This window comes from Oryctolagus cuniculus, chromosome 2 (assembly GCF_964237555.1).
Source record: "Oryctolagus cuniculus chromosome 2, mOryCun1.1, whole genome shotgun sequence".
Taxonomy (NCBI): domain Eukaryota; kingdom Metazoa; phylum Chordata; class Mammalia; order Lagomorpha; family Leporidae; genus Oryctolagus; species Oryctolagus cuniculus.
In genome coordinates this window covers 34,005,815-34,024,546 of record NC_091433.1, presented here as the reverse complement: position 1 = coordinate 34,024,546, position 18,732 = coordinate 34,005,815, and the positions used below count along the sequence as shown (strand labels likewise).

The 18,732-nt window shown below is 48.5% G+C and overlaps 1 protein-coding gene across 6 annotated transcripts in view; it reads right to left on the bottom strand.

Annotated features, from left to right (window-relative positions):
- RHOH (ras homolog family member H) overlaps positions 1–18,473 on the bottom strand; it is a 56,108-nt gene extending 37,635 nt beyond the window's left edge. For 3 of the 6 annotated variants that reach the window (XM_070068128.1, XM_017350782.3, XM_051842478.2), the window contains exons 1-2: positions 15,768–18,473; positions 13,299–13,564 (exon numbers count right to left, since the gene is read on the bottom strand). The gene's annotated coding sequence lies outside the window, so the exon portion shown is untranslated. Of the gene's footprint in view, positions 1–12,267; positions 13,008–13,298; positions 13,813–15,767 lie in introns of those variants that run through there. The other 3 variants (XM_051842476.2, XM_070068129.1, XM_070068130.1) reach the window with 2 other exon arrangements.
- Between the last annotated feature and the right edge of the window lie 259 nt (positions 18,474–18,732).

Here is an 18,732-nt window from a genome sequence, read left to right as displayed (position 1 = left end):
TAAAGCCACTGTCTGCAGTGCCGTCATCCCTTATGAGCAACGGTTCGAGTCCCGGCTACTCCACTTCTGATCCAGCTCTCTGCTGTGGCCTGGGAAAGCAGTGGAAGATGGCCCAAGTCCTTGGGCCCCTGCACCCACATGGGAGACCTGGAAGAAGCTCCTGGCTCCTGGCTTCAGTTCGGCCCAGTTCTGGTCGTTGCAGCCATTTGGGGAGTGCACCAGAGGATGGAAGACCAACCAACCTCTCTGCCTCTGCCTCTCTATAACTCTGCCTTTCAGATAAATAAATAAATCTTTAAAAAATAATAACAAGGGGCCAGCGCTCACTTGGTGGTTCACTTGGTTAATCCTCCGCCTGCGGCGCTGGCATCCCATATGGGCGCTAGGTTCTAGTCCCAGCTGCTCCTCCTCCAGTCCAGCTCTCTGCTGTGGCCCGGGAAGGCAGTGGAAGATGGCCCAAGTGCTTGGGCCCTGTACCCACGTGGGAGACCAGGAGGAAGCACCTGGCTCCTGGCTTCGGATTGGCGCAGCGTGCGGGCCGTAGCGGCCATTTGGGGGGTGAACCAATGGAAGGAAGACCTTTCTCTCTGTCTCTCTCTCTGTCTAACTCTACCTGTCAAATAAAAAAAAAAAAAACACACACACACAGGTATATTCCAATCACGGTCAAGTTTATAAAGGAAAGAGCACTAACATCTAAACTTCAAGTAGCATGAATGAACATACAACATTAAAAAAAAAAATACCACTGGGGCTGGCACTGTGGCACAGCAGGTTAACGCCCTGGCCTGAAGTGCCAGCATCCCATATGGGTGCCAGTTCGAGACCCGGCTGCTCCACTGCTGATCCAGCTCTCTGCTATGGCCTGGGAAAGCAGAAGAAGGCCCTAGTCTTTGGGCCCCTGCCCCTATATGGGAGACCCAGAAGAAGCTCCTGGCTTTGGGTCAGCTCAGCTCTGGCCATTGCGGCCATTTGGGGAGTGAACCAGCAGATGGAAGACCCTTCTCTGTCTCCTCCTCTGCCTCTCTGTAACTCTGCCTTTCAAATAAATAAAAATAAATCTTAAAAAAATACAACCATTTCAGTCTTCCAGAAAAAGATTAGTAAATCAGAGGAAGCTTTAAGACAATATACCTTCATAAGGTTGACTAGTTACAGGTCAAAGCAAAAAACAGGGGAGGGAGTTTGGCCTAGTGCATAAGACCCTGACATCCCACATCAGAGTATCTGGGTACCTGGGTTCAATAACAGGTTTCAGCTCCTGACTCCAGCTCCCTGTTGATGCAGACCCTGGGAGGCAGCAGGGACAGCTCAAGTAATTGGGTTCCAGAGCCAGGAACCAGGAGCTTCTTCCAGGTCTCCCTTGTGGGTGCAGGGCTTTCCCAGGCCATAGCAGAGAGCTGGATGGGAAGTAGAGCATGCTGGACTTGAACCGGTGACTATATGGGATGCTGGCACTGCAGGCGGTAGCTGTACCCGCTACACCACAGCGCTGGCTCCTCTAATAAATTTTTTAGAACACATAAGGCATCATGAACTGCAGCTGAAAACAATATTTTCTTAATTGCACTATCTGGTTTTTAAAGTGAAACCACACACGTCTAGCCCCTGTTGAAAGAGAAACCTGAATTTTTCTTTCCATATATGTGTGCCATGAGTCTTTCCTGAATGACATGTCAGATGCATAGCCCTTGGGAAAATCAAAATCTACTGGTCTGGGTTTTGAGTTTTCCATCTAAGTTTTATGCAGAACTCTCTGCTGCCATGGAAAACTATCCGTGCTCCATGGCTCTAGAATTTGATAGAACTGTCACAATCTGCATTCGAATTGCTTCTCCTGAGATACAGAAGACAAAAAGACAGGATATGGGTAGGCCTCAGAAATGATAGTTGTGGTTGCCCTTCGTTAAACCAAGTGATCCTTTGATTGGCTGTATTTCTTATACATTAGGAAGCAATGTTCAGGCTGCTTTCTATAGATTTTGCTGATAGTGGAGGGAACACACTGGAATGAAAACAATGGTAATACATAATATCTTAAAAGACGCAGGTGTGCCTTTGGTAATTAAGATGCTGCTTAGGATGCCCACATCCCATATCAGAGTGCCAGGTTCAAGTTCGGGCTCTGCTTCTGAGCCGGCTTCCCGTTGATGTACACCCCGGAAGGCAGCAGCTAATGGTTCAAGTACTTGGGCCCCTGTCACTCACACTGGTGAACCAGATGGAGTTTCTGGTTCTTGATTTTGGCCTGGTCCACCCCTAACTGTTGCAGGCATATGTAGAGTGAACCAGTGAATGGAGGATCTGTCTCTCTCTCTCTCTTTCCCTCTTTCTACCTTTCAAATGAAATGAAAATCAATTTTTTTTGACAGAGTTAGACAGTGAGAGAGACAGAGAGAAAGGTCTTCCTTCCGTTGGTTCACCCCCCAAATGGCCATTTACAGCCTGCGCGCTGCACCGATCTGAAGCCAGGAGCCAGGTTCTTTCTCCTGGTCTCCCTTGTGGGTGCAGGGCCCAAGCACTTGGGCCATCCTCCACTGCCCTCCCAGGCCACAGCAGAGAGCTGCACTGGAAGAGGAGCAACCGGGACAGAATCCGGTGCCCCAACCGAGACTAGAACCCGGGGTGCCAGCACCGCAGGCGGAGGATTAGCAAAGTGAGCCATGGCACCAGCCTGAAAATCCATTTTAAAAATAAAAAACTTAAGGATTCACAAATAAAATTTGTACAAATAAAATTCACACAATCATCAAGTTAAAAGATTTATACCAAGGGCCAGCACTGTGGTGTAGCAGGTTAAGCCACCACCTGCAGTGCCAGCACCCCTTTTAGGCCAGTTTGAGACCTGGGTGCTCCACTGCTGATCCAGCTCTCTGCTATGGCCTGGGAAAGCAGAAGATGGCCCAAGTCCTTGGTCCCTGCACCCGTGTGGAGACCCAGAAGAAGCTGCTGGCTCCCGGCTTCAGATCAGCACAGCTCTGGCCATTGAGGCCAACTGGGGAGTTGAACCAGCAGATGGAAGACCTCTCTCTCTCTCTGCCTCTGCCTCTGCCTCTACTTCTCTCTGTGTAACTCTGACTTTCAAATAAATAAATCTTTAAAACACACACACACACACATGCCAGAATACATGTGTTGAAATATTACACTACCCATAAAAATGTAAAAAGTATTTCATGTTAATCAGGACTTTTTTTTTTTTTAATCTTTTATTTAATGAATATAAATTTCCAAAGTACGACTCATGGGTTACAATGGCTTCCCCCCCATACCGTCCCTCCCACCAACAACCCTCCCCTTTCCCACTCCCTCTCCCCTTCCATTCACATCAAGATTCATTTTCGATTATCTTAATATACAGAAGATCAGCTTAGTATACCTTAAGTAAGTATTTCAACAGTTTGCTCCCACACAGAAACATAAAGTGAAAAATAATAGATGATTTTTTTTAAATGATGATGAAATCAGATCAGACCTATTGTCATGTTTAATCCCAGTGAGAGTCAAGTTGGGAATTGAAAATTTTCTTTTTTTTTTTTTTTTTTTTTTAACAGAAGATCAGTTTAGTGTACATTAAGTAAAGATTTCAGTCGTTTGCACCCCCATAGAAACACAAAGTGAAATATACTGTTTGAGTACTCGTTATAGCATTAAGCCTCAGTGTACAGCACGTTAAGGACCGAGATCCTACATGAGGAGTAAGTGCACAGTGACTCCTGTTGTTGACTTTACCAATTGACACTCCTGTTTATGGCATCAGTAATCTCCCTATGCACCAGTTATGAGTTTCCAAGGCTATGGAAGCCCCTTGAGTTCTCCGACTCTTATCTTGTTTAGACACGGTCATAGTCAAAGTGGAGGTTCTCTCCTCCCTTCAGAGAAAGGCACCTCCCTCTTTGAAGACCTGTTCTTTCCACTGGGATCTCACTCACAGAGATCTTTTTGCCAGAGTGTCTTGGCTTTCCATGCCAATCAGGACTTTTTTAAAAGACATATGCTACACTGTCGCTCCCCCTCTTCGTGGAGGAGCAACACAGGACCCTGCGCTGTTCCTTCGTCTACTCGGCCCTCCCCGGGTTTGCTGCTGGTTCTTCCCGGGTTGGCTACTATCCCTTCCACCTCCGTGGAAGGGCAGTTCCCCCTGGCCACATTCCCCACTTCCGCAGGGGAGCGGCACACCGCCGGCCAGATTTCTTGGGGGGCTGCACAGGTGTTCCTTCAGCTAGATGTTCCCCTTAGATGTTCCCGGTGCATGCCGTCTCTCTCCTCCTTTATAGTCCTCCTCCGCCAATCCCAACTCGGCTGCCCACACGCCGAGTACGCTGCTCTCCTCCAATCAGTAGCAAGTCCTACAGTTTATTGGTTGAACTGGAGGCAGCTGTGCGGAAGCTGTTTACTTCTCTCCCAGCGCCATACTGTGGGAGAGCAGATGCATAGAATAAGTCTTAATTCCAGTAACTCAGTCTAGTCCGGTTTGCTCCCCACACTACACTTGCTATAGTGGACATGTATTACTGATATTTTAAAAGGGAATATTATTATAGATACTTCTCTGATACTGCCGGATATCAGGAATAGGACTGTAGTCGAGTCCCGGCTGCTCCACTTCTGACCCAGCTCTCTGCTAATGTGCCTGAGAAAGTACTGGAAGATGGCCCAGGTGCTTGAGTCCCTGCATGCACATGGGAGACCTAGACGAAGCTCCTGACTCCTGGCTTTAGCCTAGCCCAGTCCAAGCCATTGAGGCCATTTGAGAAACGGCCAGCGGCTGAAGATCTCTTTCTCATCATCACCTTTAAGTAAATAACTTTTTAAAAAATTCATGCATAGTTTCTCTATGAACTTTTTGGAAACCCCTCATTTCAATTAGCCAATTTCTTATGCTTTTTCTCGGGAGGATTGAACATGGGCTGCACCTCCCTCCCTATCCTGTGTTAGCCCATTCTGCGACCACAGCTGATAACGTGATCTTAGCACTCCCAGCAGAGTTGGCGAATTGAAACATACGGGTTTTAGAGCCTCCTGGCCCTGGCTTTATCACAATCTGAGCAGATAAGAGATTAACTGGAAGTACCCAGTTCCCCAGACTGAGAGTCAGATACCCACTAACGGAAGATGTCCCAGTGGGCTCCTGTGACCAAAGTCTACACAAAAAAGGGACTATCTCCCAAGTCATCAGGGCCTAGCCAGATGTTCAACTTCAGATAAGCAAACCTACATCCTAGACTCAGAAGCCAACACATTCGACACCGCCAATGCCCCCCCCAACTCCCCAGAAGCAACCTGGCTGGGTATCCAGTACTCCCCAAGGGTGTCAGTGGACCCCATCTCCCTCTCGGCACCCAACTTTGCCCAGGTCTTCCCACCCACCCGCATTTTCGGTGCCATCCAAAGTGATGCAGGACAGTGGGTAAAGACACTGAAGTGGTATCTTGAGAGTCTGCTTCCCAAATGAGAACACTCGCTGGCTTCACACAGGAGGCTTCAGAATCAGGGGCCTAAAACATTCATCACATAGGCTCTGGAAGGAACCCGCTCCAGCCCCACGCGCCGCTCAGTTAAGGATTTGCTGCCGTGAGCTCTGCACGTGGCTGCCATCCTAGTCTCATTTCAGCCACCGGCTGCAGAGTCCGCCTTGCTGCCCTAGGAACCTAATCTGGCACTGACCTTACTTTCTCAGCCCCTGCAATGCTTCCATTGCTGTATTAACAGCCTTGAAGGCTAGAGCCCCTCACCTGACACCTCTGGATTCCTAAGAGTCCAGGGATGGGTTTCAGAGGGTCCCTAAATACTGTAAAATTCTGCAGCAAATGAGTATGTTCCTGTATATGACTATGCATCTTTTCCCACAGAGAAGGTCTTTGGGGCTCATCAGATCGCAACAGAATCTGATTTAAAAAAGTGATAGGAGGGCCAGCGCCATGGCTCACTTGGTTAATCCTCTGCCTGCGGCACTGGCATCCCATATGGGCACCAGGTTCTAGTCCCAGTTGCTCCTCTTCCAATCCAGCTTTCTGCTGTGGCCCGGGAAGGCAGTGGAGGATGGCCCAAGTGCTTAGGCGCCTGCACCCATGTGGGAGACCAGGGGAGAAGCTCCTGGTTCCTGGCTTCAGATCGGCATAGCTCTGGCCATTTGGGGGGTAGTAGCGGCCATTCGGGGGGTGAACCAAAGGAAGGAAGACCTTTCTGTCTGTCTCTCTCCTTCACTAACTCTGTCAAATAAATAAATGAAAAAAATAAAGTGATAGGAAACACTGCTCTAAAGTGTAACCCGTAGCGCCGGCACTGTGGCTTAACCGGTAAAGCCACTGCCTGCAGTGCTGGCATCCCATGTGGGCACCGGTTTGAGTCCCAGCTGGTCACAATCCAGCTCTCTGCTGTGGCCTGGGAAAGCAGCAGAGGATGGCCCAAGTCCTTGGGACTATGCTCCCATGTGGGAGACCCGGAAAAGGCTCCTGGCTTCAACCTGGCCCAGCCCCAGCCATTGGGGTTATTTGGGGAGTGAATCAGAGGATGGAAGACCTCTCCCCTTCTCTCTGTCAGTTTGCTTTTCAAATAAAGTAAATCTTAAGGAAAAAAAAAAAAAAGTTAAGCCAATCCGTCCATGAAAAGCCTGTTAGGTGAGGAGCAGGACCGGCAGCAGGTGCTGGCCCGCAGCACACCTGAGCACGGAGCAACACGCAGGTGCATTATTGATTTATCCTGGACTTCTGTGAGAGTGGATCACAGTCACTGGAGCTTCCATGCCAACTACAGCAGGTAATCTCTGGGCCATGGGTTCTGCAGCAGCAGTGTGTTTATTTCAAGACACACTGCTGTCACACTTATGTCTAAGTGTTATCAGTCTTTTGAGTGCTAGAGTTCTATATAGAAAATACGTTTTCTTTCTTTCCTTCTTCAACGCGATCATACTCTAAGGCCCCCAGTGTTTTCTGGACATAGCCCCTCTGTATGTTACTCTAGTTTTATTCCTAATTAACACTGCTCAGTGCTTTGAAATAAAGTGTCTACGGGCTCAGGACTCTCCCCAAGGCCACCTCACTCGGTACTCATAGTTCCCCTGTTCACAGCTGCTCTCTCAGTTGGTTCAAAGACCTGACAAAGTTATTTCAGTGTGAAAAAGAATTTTATGGTACAAACTATATTCCTTTAAGGACTATCACAAGTACAGCCTCCTGTTTTTAGGTTATTTCTACAACAAATAAATAATGTTTCCCTCTGGGACTTTCCCTGTTGTCACAACTGTTTTACATCATAAACCCTTAGATTCAAAGCCTGCAGCTAACAGCCTCACTTACCGCCCCCTCACACATACACATACACACACACACACACACCCCTCAGACCAAACCAAATCAATACCTTCAATCCATTAGTGTTTCTCAAAATAGGATGGGCAGATCAACCCATCAGAGTATCTTAGTGGAGGACTTGTTAAATAAGTCCTGCCACCCCTACCCCAGACCAGAGCAGAATGCACACAAGCTAGGACACTGCAATCAGCACTGGGCCCCCACCCGCCCGGGGGACCTCCACACACCACCACTTGACAACTCCCCGTTTAGAAGAATCATTTCCTCTCTGGTCTGAGCACCTGTGGTTTCCCTAGCAAAACGGAGCCATTTTCACCTGCAACTTCTTCACCTCTAACATCAGCAGCTCCTTGTCTCTCCCTAAGAAACATCCCCGTCTCCGTCTCTCCTGTAGCAGTAGCTTTCCTCTGGGCTGTTTCTCTATCTCTACAGTCCTCAGGACTCAGCAGTCACTCCCTCCTCCTCTCTGGGCTGCCCTAGAGAAGCCCCTCCCTCCTCTTAGCACCCACAACTCCGTTCTGCCTGGATCCAAATTCCCTCCACGATACCTTGCCTGGGGAATCAGGGTGTGTATCGGCAGGCTGCAGGCAAGCCTGATGAGGTCCTCTACAATATGAAGATTATCCAAGGTCGCTTCTTTATGGGCATGATACAAAATTTTTAAACGCACACATATCATGACCACGAACCATGGCCTAAAATCCGAATTCTACTCTCTTGCCATTCTAACGCTCTGAATGCTGTCCTCTTTCATGGCGCACATTAAATTCTCACTCATAATAAAATCTAAATGGAAACAAATTTTCTAATCCTGATTTTATAACTTGATATCGTAACAAGTATATTTCATGGCTGTTCTGTGACTTTTAATCAGTTATAATAACAATAGTCCATGGAGTTAATGCTGCCAGAGCCCCTACTGCTTAGCATTGAGGTTACTTGTAGAATTTGCTCTAATAAATTATACAGGAAATGTATTCAGGCATGTCATTTGTTCCTTCCTTATTTATTTAGAATAAATTTCCAGGGATGCAGTTCACAGCATATAAACATTCTAATGGCTCTTGATACACATGGCCAAATTGCCATATTTGCACAGTTGGCCACTGCATCTGTGGGTTCTGCACCCGTGGATTCAACCAACTGCAGATCAAAAATATTTGGGGGGGGGGGCTAGTGCTGCGGCATAGCCGTTAAAGCCACTGCCTGCAGTGCTGCCCAGCATATGGACACCAATTCCAGTCCTGGCTGCTCCACTTCCGATCCAACTCCCTGCTAATGCACCTGGGAATGCAATGGAAGATGGCCCAAGTGCTTTGGCCCCTGCACCCACGTGGGAGACCCAGAAGAAGCTCCTGGTTCCTGACTTCAGATGGGCCCAGCTATAGCCACTGCAGTCATTTGGGGAGTGAACCAGTGGATAGAAGACTGTCTCTTCCTCTCTGTTACTCTGCCTTTCAAATAAACAAATAAATCTTAAAAAAGAAATTGGGAAAAAGCTGCACCTGTACTGAATATGCAAACATTTTGTTTTCTTGTCATTATTCCCTAAACAAAACAGTATAAAGGCAATTTCCACAGCAGTCCCATGGTTTAGGCCATTATAAGTCAGCTAGAGATGGTTTAACTTACATAGGCGGATGTGTGTAGCTTAAATGCAAACACTAACCTGTGTTTTTTTTTATTTATGTCAAGCTAAGACATTAAATCTTTTTATTTATTTATTTTTTGACAGGCAGAGTGGACAGTGAGAGAGAGAGACAGAGAGAAAGGTCTTCCTTTACCATTGGTTCACCCTCCAATGGCCGCTGCGGCCGGCACACTGCTGCCCCTGCACCGCGCTGATCCGAAGCCAGGAGCCAGGTGCTTCTCCTGGTCTCCCATGCAGATGCAGGGTCCAAGCACTTGGGCCATCCTCCACTGCACTCCCTGGCCACAGCAGAGAGCTGGACAGGAAGAGGAGCAGCCGGGACAGAATCCAGCGCCCTGACCGGGACTAGAACCCCGTGTGCAGGCACCGCAGGCAGAGGATTAGCCTATTGAGCCGCGGTGCCAGCCTACTAACCTGTGTTATAAAGAAATTTTAGCCTCCTGGATTTGGGTATCTGTGGGGGCCTGGAACAATTCCCCTGGGCATGAAGAGATGATTGTATTTTACACAGCTCCTCCGTAGTGTAGGCTGGCACTCAACACAAAGCAAAACAGAAAGCTTGGGACAGCAAACCTGATGTATCGTGTTTGCGGATTTCTGTAGTGTAAATTACTCCTACCGTGGCCAATTTCAAGCTACCTACATGGCATCACTGAACACAGGATTGAAAAGAGATGCTCAAGTAGCACATCATATGGTATTTCCATGACACAGATAAACAGAAGGAAATCACTGGCTTGCATAATTTCTGAAAATACTACAATCAGCTCGTGCAAGTACAGGCTGCTTCTAAAGGACCACAGTAAATACTTCATTTGCTATTTTATAAGAGCACTTTTTTTTTTCATTGAAACAACTGAAAATTCACTTTATTCCCATCTGTGCAATAAATGATGAACATGCTTTCAAGTCAACAGGTTATGCAAATAATGAATAAAATGGAATGCAGAAAAGGGAAAGAGTGAGACAGCTAACTCCCATCTGGGTGGATCGAGCCTGCCTGCCCACTCCCACGCACCCACTTTACAGGGTTTTTTCCATGAGGTCATGTATACAAGCACCTCTCCAACAACGAACTGAATGGATGACTGTGTCCTTCTCATGGCAAATGTGATGAGAACCAGACTGCAGGTTGCATAACCATTCTTCTCTTCCTTGGTTTTCTTTTCTACGAAATAGGGAAGAGGTCACTGCTGACTTCAGTTTTACGAGAAACTAAGTGCAGAGATAAGAGGGTTCCAAATTACGCTCTAAGAAGCGACCGAACATTCAGTAACATTCTGGACGTTTCTTCCAAAAGTAATTCATTAGTATTCTATTTTACAAGAAAAAGAGAGATTTGGCACTATTTTCCCCTTGAAATCCAATTCCTCCCTCGGGGCTCCCCAAGCAACACCACACAGCCTCTACCCCAGAGGGATTTTTTTTAAGTGGTGCCTGATGTTTAATGTAAACGTAATTGAGCTTACTATTCTCACACTCCTGACCCAGACAGCCCACCCCCAGGAATCAGTCCAAGAAATAAATTCAAAACAAAGGAAAATGCTTTTTCTGTGGAGATGTTCATCACGTCAGAGAGAAGGCTGATTCGCCTCATATTAGCACTTAACTTCCCATCTCGGTGCTTGGGGCCCCGGGAGGAGACTCCTGGATTAATGGCTTCTAAACTCCCAAACATAAAGCCGCTGCCTCCAAGTTGTTTTGGTCTGCGATTTCCTTTACCACGCAGACTTCTGGACCCCCCCTCCCCCCAGGGCAGGGGTGTGAGATGTGGGAGCCTCGACTTCTTTAAGGCTTTCCAGGAGGTTTTCATGTCCAGCCAGCTTTGGGAACTGGGATGCCAGGCAGGACCAGATAGATCAATGTCACCTCTGGACTACTGGCCACACCCAGGGAACACCACGGCTGTTCTTGAGCGCGTCATCCAGAACTCGCAGAGGGCATCCGAGCTGCCGTTACAATCAAATGACTGAGCGGTCAGAGGCGGCTCAGGTGTCTCTGGCCCCCTCTGCCCTGGCTCTCCTCACCCTTCCTGTGGCGCACACCCCTCCTGCTCTCACTGCCGCTCCCTGCCCCCCACTCATCCCACTGCCTCCAGCCTCCACCGTGGTGCCTCAGCCCTGACTCCTGCCCAGCCCCTTCCCCACACAAGGCCTCCTAGGAGGGCTCTGGGAGGAAAACAGCATTGCCACTTCACTCTAGGTTTCTGCACACCTAAGTGAGAATCCCCTGCAGCATTAACACTCCTGCTCTATGGGCACCTCTAAAGGGGAGCTTTCTGATGCAGAAGAGTCTGGAATCTAGAGGGTGGCCCCGGGGAAGTGGAATTTTTTTTTTTTTTTTCAACTTGGCTTTCCCACAGATCCAAGCATTTCAGAGCACTTCGAACACCCATTGTCAAAATGGTCCCCGACTCCCAAGGAGAACTAGAGCTGTACCCGAGCATTGCTAACACTACAATGCAAATGTTGTAACTTAAATAACTTGATTTAAACTGCCCAAAGGAAAACCTCCCAGCACCTTGATGATTCCAGATTCAGAAAGCAGCAGCACCCAGGGATGCCCGCGAGCAATGCAGAAGTGCCCAGGTGAGCCGGAGATGCAGGCATGGGAAGTCTGGACAAGCAGGTTTCTAATCCTCTATTCCTCTACCCCCATACATTATCACTCTAGCACCCACAACTTGGATGCCTAGTCTACACTTGGTGCTCAAAAAATGTTAATCCCAGCCTCCATCTGTGCCTCCCACAATCCTCTGAAAGGAATGCTGTCATTGGAAAAGTCAGGCTGCGGGCACCTTGCTCCACGGCCACAGGTTCGAGCATCTCCATTTGTGTGCACAGCCAAGTCCTCAATGAAAGTCTTACTGGCCGGTCTACTGAGAGTTGACTGAATCCCAGGCACCAGACAGAGTGCTTTCCAACTTCTGATCTCATTTGTCTCTCTACAACCTCCTGATGGAGGTATTCTTATGATTACTGTCATTAGAGCTGTTTTACAGAATTTTTTTTTTCAAATCTGAGCACTGAAGAAGTTCCAAGAGGAAGGTCACTGTCACTACCAGATGACTAAACAAATGCCAGGAAAGGAAGACCCCAGCAGTGGGGGCTGATGGGTTCCCCAAGCACGCAAACCTGTCTCCACATGAACAATGTCCTAAAGGACAAACGGGGACCACAGACGGAGCAGCCCCAGGTGAGAGGCGACCATCACCACGCATCCTCAGACTGTGGAATGGCGTCTGCTCTCAGTGGCCTCGCGAGGACCGCCTCACCTGCCCACCCGCTAAGTTTCTCATTTTACCTCTTGCAAGGTGAAAGATAAACTGTCTTCTCTTCTGGTTCCAGAATCTTCAGCTGGGCTCATCATCTCCACGGCAGTCTTTGTGCCTTTCCCACGTAGTCCTTCCGGACTGAGTCAACCCTCCCCACTTCTCCACGCACTCAAAATGCACGGCGGCCCAAAGCCCCTCTCCCGCCCCTGCCAGTTCACCCTCAAAGCCCCTTCTCGGCACTCCCGTAACTCCTAAAGCGCAAGCCAGGCCATTCATCACTTACTTCCCACCTCGCACTGCTTCCTAAATTGTACGCGTGCCACGACTCTGAGATTGTACGGTCCTTCAGAGTAGAAATTTCTTTACACTTCTCCAACCCCCTACGGCAGCAGCCTGGAACCAGTAAGCAACCATCCACTACTTGCTGCCTGCCTGAATATTTCAAGGGCTGCTTTTAGTCGGTAAAGTACCTAAACCTGGTGATTTCCCATCCTTTCATTAGTTACAATCCAGGCTATTGACCGGAACCTCAAGAGCATGTCTCCAAACCAATCCACTTCAAAAATCTAAACTTCATTAAAATATATATATATATATATCACTACTCTAAAAGGTGGACTTCAGCATTGACAACAGGGAAACAAATAAGCTAAGAAATCCAGATCCAAATCATTGTCATTTAGATTTTGGTTCCATTTCCTTTCTAAACAAGAAAGAAAAATGCTTAAAGGATCTTTAGGTTTATTTCACCCAACATCGTGTGATATTTAAATGACCGTGTGGTTGAGCTCCTTCACGGGCCCTCACAAGCACTAGGAAAATCTCTGGAAAACCAAAAAGGCAGCTATTCTAATTTTTAATGTTTCACAACCTAAATGTATCTCGGGAGGACTCTGGGGGAGCGAAGCAGCCTCCCCGCCCCCCCCCCCGACTGCTCCAAGTTGATTCCCGTCTTTCCTGCAGGTAGAGAACAGAGTAACTACTCCATCAGAAAGATTCAGCATCAGAAAGATTCCTTTTGACACTCCAGGAGTTTTTTTAAAAGGCGCACAAGTCTTACCTGTCGTAGAATGTTGTAGAAACTTCTTGACACCAAAATGCCCGACTCCGGAAGTCAAATTTGTTCAGCACAGCGTTGGTAAGAAACCAAAGCAGCCCAAGCCTTTTCACCGTGGTGATTTCATTTCTAGATCACCCTTTCCCTCCTCCTCAAGAACACGCCTGACTGACACGGATGAGCAAACGGCATCAGAGCTGGGCCGGCGGAGACGTCAGTGCAGGACGCCTGGGCTTGGTGCGCACGGTGACTGGGGCAGCAGGAACAATCTGAATGTGACCCAAGAGATTAGCAAGTTCCTGTGCACCAGTCAGTTTCCTGTAGCGGCTTCTGCGCAAGGGGGGGTTCATTTGTGTGGGCTAAGGGGCACTTGTGTGCACGTGCGTTTCTCCCCATGAGAACACGAAACTTGTCCAGGTGAGAGGCAGAAAGAGGCGTGGACCGCACAGTTGGATTCAGGTTTCATTTATGGGCCCCTTCCCATTTCTCTCTCTGCCACTCTCCTCCAGCAAATTATCTACAGAAAAGTGAGCAAAGGAAAAGTTTAAAAAAAAAAAAAAAGATGATTCCCTAGAGAACCAAACTAAGTCCCGCTCCCCTGCCCAGAAAAGTAAAATGTGTGCTCACTGACCAGTCTTGGATAGTTCAAGCTCAGTACACAGCTCCTTGGAATTTACCCATCGGCTTGGTGAAGCCACTAACTCGCAGGAAAAGAGCAGGTGGGTCATTTGCTTGGCTTTCTTAATAAGTGGCAAACAATTTGGCAAGAACAGACCCAGCCACGGTGAGAGCTCAGGCAGCCCTCCACACATCCGCCTTGGCTTGGGCTGGCACCTGTGTCGGGAGGTGCTTGCCTGCGAGTTGTTTTCAGACTCCTCCAAGTTTCATTTTTGCCTAAAAACACTCATTTCCTTGGCCGCCTGAGCGATCCAGGTGTACCGGCCATCTGCAGCCATTTAGATCAGTGGCTGAATCCCAGCCTAAACCAACAACTCAACATGCACACTGTGGTCATGACCAGCTGGGTCGCAACCTCGGGATACGGCCCAGGGTGCCATCTTGGTCAAAATACCCACGTGTTGTAAGGAGAAAGTCAACTCTCTTCAGTTCAGCAAACACTAAGACAGTGTGCAGGATGGCAGTGTTCGGTGCCAGGCAGGGCAGGTCACAGAATCCTGTTGTGTGCCTGCCACCATGCACGGGAGAAAAGTACAAAGACCAATGCAGGCAGCTCTGCTTCCTAACAGCACCCAGATTTCGGGGGGTTGTGGGGAGACAAATTACAACAACTGCTACAAAGCAATCAGAGAAGCTGTGCTAGATGACAAACCATTATCTATAACCTACAGGTGGTGAAGGAGGCCTCTGAACAGCTGCCATTCAAAAGCTGAACCCTGAAGCCGTAGCTCTCAGCCCTCAGTGAAATTAGCACTTTTAAAGATATCAGCGCCTGGGCTCCAACTGCAGAGAATCTATAACTGTCAGGGTTGACGCCTGCACACATCAACATTATTTTAAATTCCTCCAATTATTCTAAAGTGCTACTTCGGCCCTAGTGGGTGAGTAAGAGGCAGCCTGGGGGAAAAGGGGAGAATATTCCAAATGCATATGTAAAGGCCCTGAGGTGGTAAACAGCTGGCATTTCAATGAAGGGAAAGGGGACTAATGTGTCTGCAGTGTAGTGATAGAAGGAATAAATAGCACTGGATGAGCACCAAGCTCACAAGAGACTTACAGGCCCCAAATATCAATTTGTTAATATAGTATGAACTTGAACTACCAACTGAGAACTTTCTGTTCTCTGATGGGCATATTATCTCCTTCTAGAAAATTCTCTGTAGAAAGCCGGCTTGCCATATTATTATTAGGTGAGCATAAGATACGGTTTTGTTCATTCAAGGATTTAGAGCATCTTAGCGAAACAAAAAATTAAAAACAAGAGATGTTTAAATCAAGAGAAATTGAAACAAAATTAAGCTAAAACCAGAGGTGAGGTTAATACAAACAATGTATGCTATGTGGCTCTAAGCTTCGCAGCAATCAGGATGAAGCAGGAACCCAACCGCAGGGAAAGTTCAGTGCCCTCTGGACCCCAACGGACGCCTTGCTCAGGATGACAGGGCCTTCCTGGCTCCGCACGGCTGAGACTAAAGAGGAACTTTGCCCCTGGATTCTCAGAAGACAGGCTGGCCGAAGGAAAGCACTGTCCTTAGGCCAGAGGCAGCCAGCAACATGCTTTGTGAGGTGGTTCCTTCCATCTCCCCAAAGAGTCCCCTGAGACGGCCAGGGCGTGGGGGGTGGGCGGGGGGTGGGAATGCTTATCTGGGGGAACTCCTTCCCATTTAATTCAGCCATGGCTGACTTCACGTGTGCTTCTAGAAAGTCAGCATCAAAGCTTTGCTTTTTTTTTTTTTTTTTTTTTACTCAAGCTTCTGACAGATTTGGGGTGGCAGAGTCCAAAATCGGTCATACCTCCAGCAAGAGACCCCGTGGTTTTCTTGCTGTCCTTGCAGAAAGCAAAGGAGTGGGACCCGGACAGCAGCCTGCAGGGACCTCCCGAAGAAGATGCGGCCAGGCTCTGCCCCTGGGAAAGCAAAGCGCGAGGCGCCAGGAGCATGACTCATGAGCTCAGGGGCCTCAGGCCTCCTTCATGTTCAAAATGGCGTAGCCGGCAGAGAGACTTCTTCCGGGTCAGGCTGGCGGCTGACCCGGGCTCCTCCCGGGAAGGCTCTGTGTGCGGAGCTGCTGCTCGCCCCGGCTCCTGACTGCCAGGAGCGGCCCCCTCCTGCCTCAGCCGCACCTTCCATCTTCACGAGCTCAGAGGGGATTCTCCTGGGGGTAGGCGGCGCGGGGAGCTCGCTCTCTTCCTTTCCTGGAAATGTCTTTTTATAATTCTTTTTGGTGTTCCTCTGCCTCTCAAAACAAGACTTTCAACCGCCACGGGTAAAGTGTGGAGGAGAGAAAGCGAATGACTTAAAAGGCACACATGCACCCCCCCAGCCTGCCGGCGTGTCCCTCCCCGGCACGCCGAGGTCCGGCCCTGGGGCCTTCGGAGTGGCGGACAGGAGGACACAGGGGCGGACAGGAGGACACAGGGACACATCCGCCGGGCAGGAGCTGTGCCCCCCGCGCGCCCCTGCTGTAAGCCCCACAGCACCTCGTGCTGACCCTGCCAGAGCGTGCCCCGGGCAGCCCCTCGGTTCCCGGCCGGAAGCCTGGAGGTCGAGACCTGGCTTGGCTCCGGGAAGGCAGCCAGGCACTGAACAGCCCCTCCATAGCCACCTGCTGGCCAACAACCACCCTGTGCCGTCGACATTTTGAAAGTGTTTTCACAGCGAAGCAAACAGATCTCAACTGGGTATATTATTTGCATGAAACCCTACAGGCTACCAAAAGCAGAGCGGTTTCTCCCCCACCAGTCCTTGCTGGCCTCTCCGCGGCCTCCCGTTGGGTCGGAGAGGGCTGGGCCACCAAGAAGCCAATATCTGTTCTGTCTGTCCTGTGTGCTGCCACCCTCCGAAGCTCCCAGACAATCCCCTACAGGCCAAGGTTGAAACACACAAAGACTTAGTTTCTCAAAAACACCTTCATTTGAGGTGCTCTCTGCTTTGGTAAAACACCTTAGTTTTTTCTCTAAGGATCTCATAACAATGACCTCACTTATTGAGGAGGGGCGGTTAAGTATGAAGGTACTTCAAAACTTTTTTGGAAAATGGAATTAAAGGTAAATTTCTTTGGGTGCAAAAAAATGTTTATAATCTAGGCATAGTTTTCCCACAGTACACATTTTCCGTGAACTTTTTGGTGCTTCCTTGTAGTACAGCTGTGTACCCTGAACTCACACCTAGATGGTATTCTTGCTCCGTGCACAGGTGCTCGGCCATTTATAGCAGACAGAGCTCTTAGTGACAACTGTAGTTGTGATGAAGAAGAAATCTTGGCGCCCTTGATGCACCAAGCATTTACTACACCGCGTCTGCCCTGGATAAGACATCTGCCCTTTCTTACCCTCTCCACGTTAGCCGAAATGATTTAGATTTAGTCCACAGCAGACACTCATTTGTGAGCTGCCCCCTAATAAAATATTTTCGTGAGTTCTAAAGGTGGAAAGTGTGGACTGAAATCTCGCCTGAATGCTTGGAGTTTTAAACCAGGGCATCCATCAAGTTGGGATTATTCCTATCCTGCTCACCACTCAGTGGTCAACAACTGTGTTGAAACAAGATATCCCTTCCTTCTGACTGAGAGTTCTCCTGATGGAGAATATGAAAGGTTAACTCTCCTTAGGAGAAAGATCTTAATTCTGATGTGTGGCTCTCAGTGTCAACGTATTAGAAACACCCTTTACAATTCTAAATATTCCAAATATCTTCAGAGTGCCACGGGCTGGCTTTCCCATGAATGACTGTCTCCTCGTGCATTTTAATTCCTTATAAACAACAGCCTCCCACATCAGATAAGAAAATCATTTTATACATCCAGCGTCCCTCTTATAGCCATAACCATAAAAACATCATTTCCCCCTGCTGTTATCCTCATCATCCATTAAACTACTTCAGGAGAAAATAGAACAGAGCATATTGCTTTTTGTTTCCGTGCATATCAGCTTCCCGGGCCATTCTCCCCCTGCTTTGTTTGCCCTGTGTAACTGTATGTATCTAGCAAACAGTCACATCCTGGTTCTTGTTTTCTGTAGAGCTATAATTCACAGCAATGCAGGTCTTATTGTAGAAGATGAGAGCACCCATGATGATCCTTCAAGCCATGGCTCTGAAGTTACAGCCCCTCTTGTTTTCTGAGGCCATCAGATCAGAGCGGACGTCGCCAAATGCCCCTTTGCCTTCAACACAGTCCCTTGGTGGGTGATGCATTTGGCCCAGATGTTAGTCAAAGCGCTTTGAGGATTTTTTTTTTTTTTTTTTTTTTTTGCAATATCCTTCAGAAACCAAACAAAACCGGTATCACTGCATTCGACCACAACTTGTCTTTGACAAAGTACGATCCAGCTCCTTCACCCACCTTAAATTCGCTGGACGTAGCTCCAAAGGGCTGCCTCCTAAAACCAAAGCCATTCTTAAAGAACCAAGATTTGAGCTCATGCACGAAGTGTTTAAAGACTGTGTTGCAGGCTCTGAGACAAGTCCAGGAGAGGAGCTGTTAGAGAGAGCAGCATCTCTGGGGAGGCGCCTGACCTCCTGGGGAATCACTGTGAATGCCGAGGTCTGCTTTGTGTAAAGAAGAAGCTGCAGAAGGAGGCCCTGGCTGTATCTCACACTCGGGTTTTACTCGGGGCGTGTTGATAGGGATCTTTGGTTTGGGCACAAACATCGCAGGGTAACTGCAACCCAGCACATCTGTTCAGAGCAGGCGGTGCCAACGTTTCAGCTGTGAGGCAGGCGGGCTGAGTGCTAACTTGCCTTCTTTTTGAAACAATAGG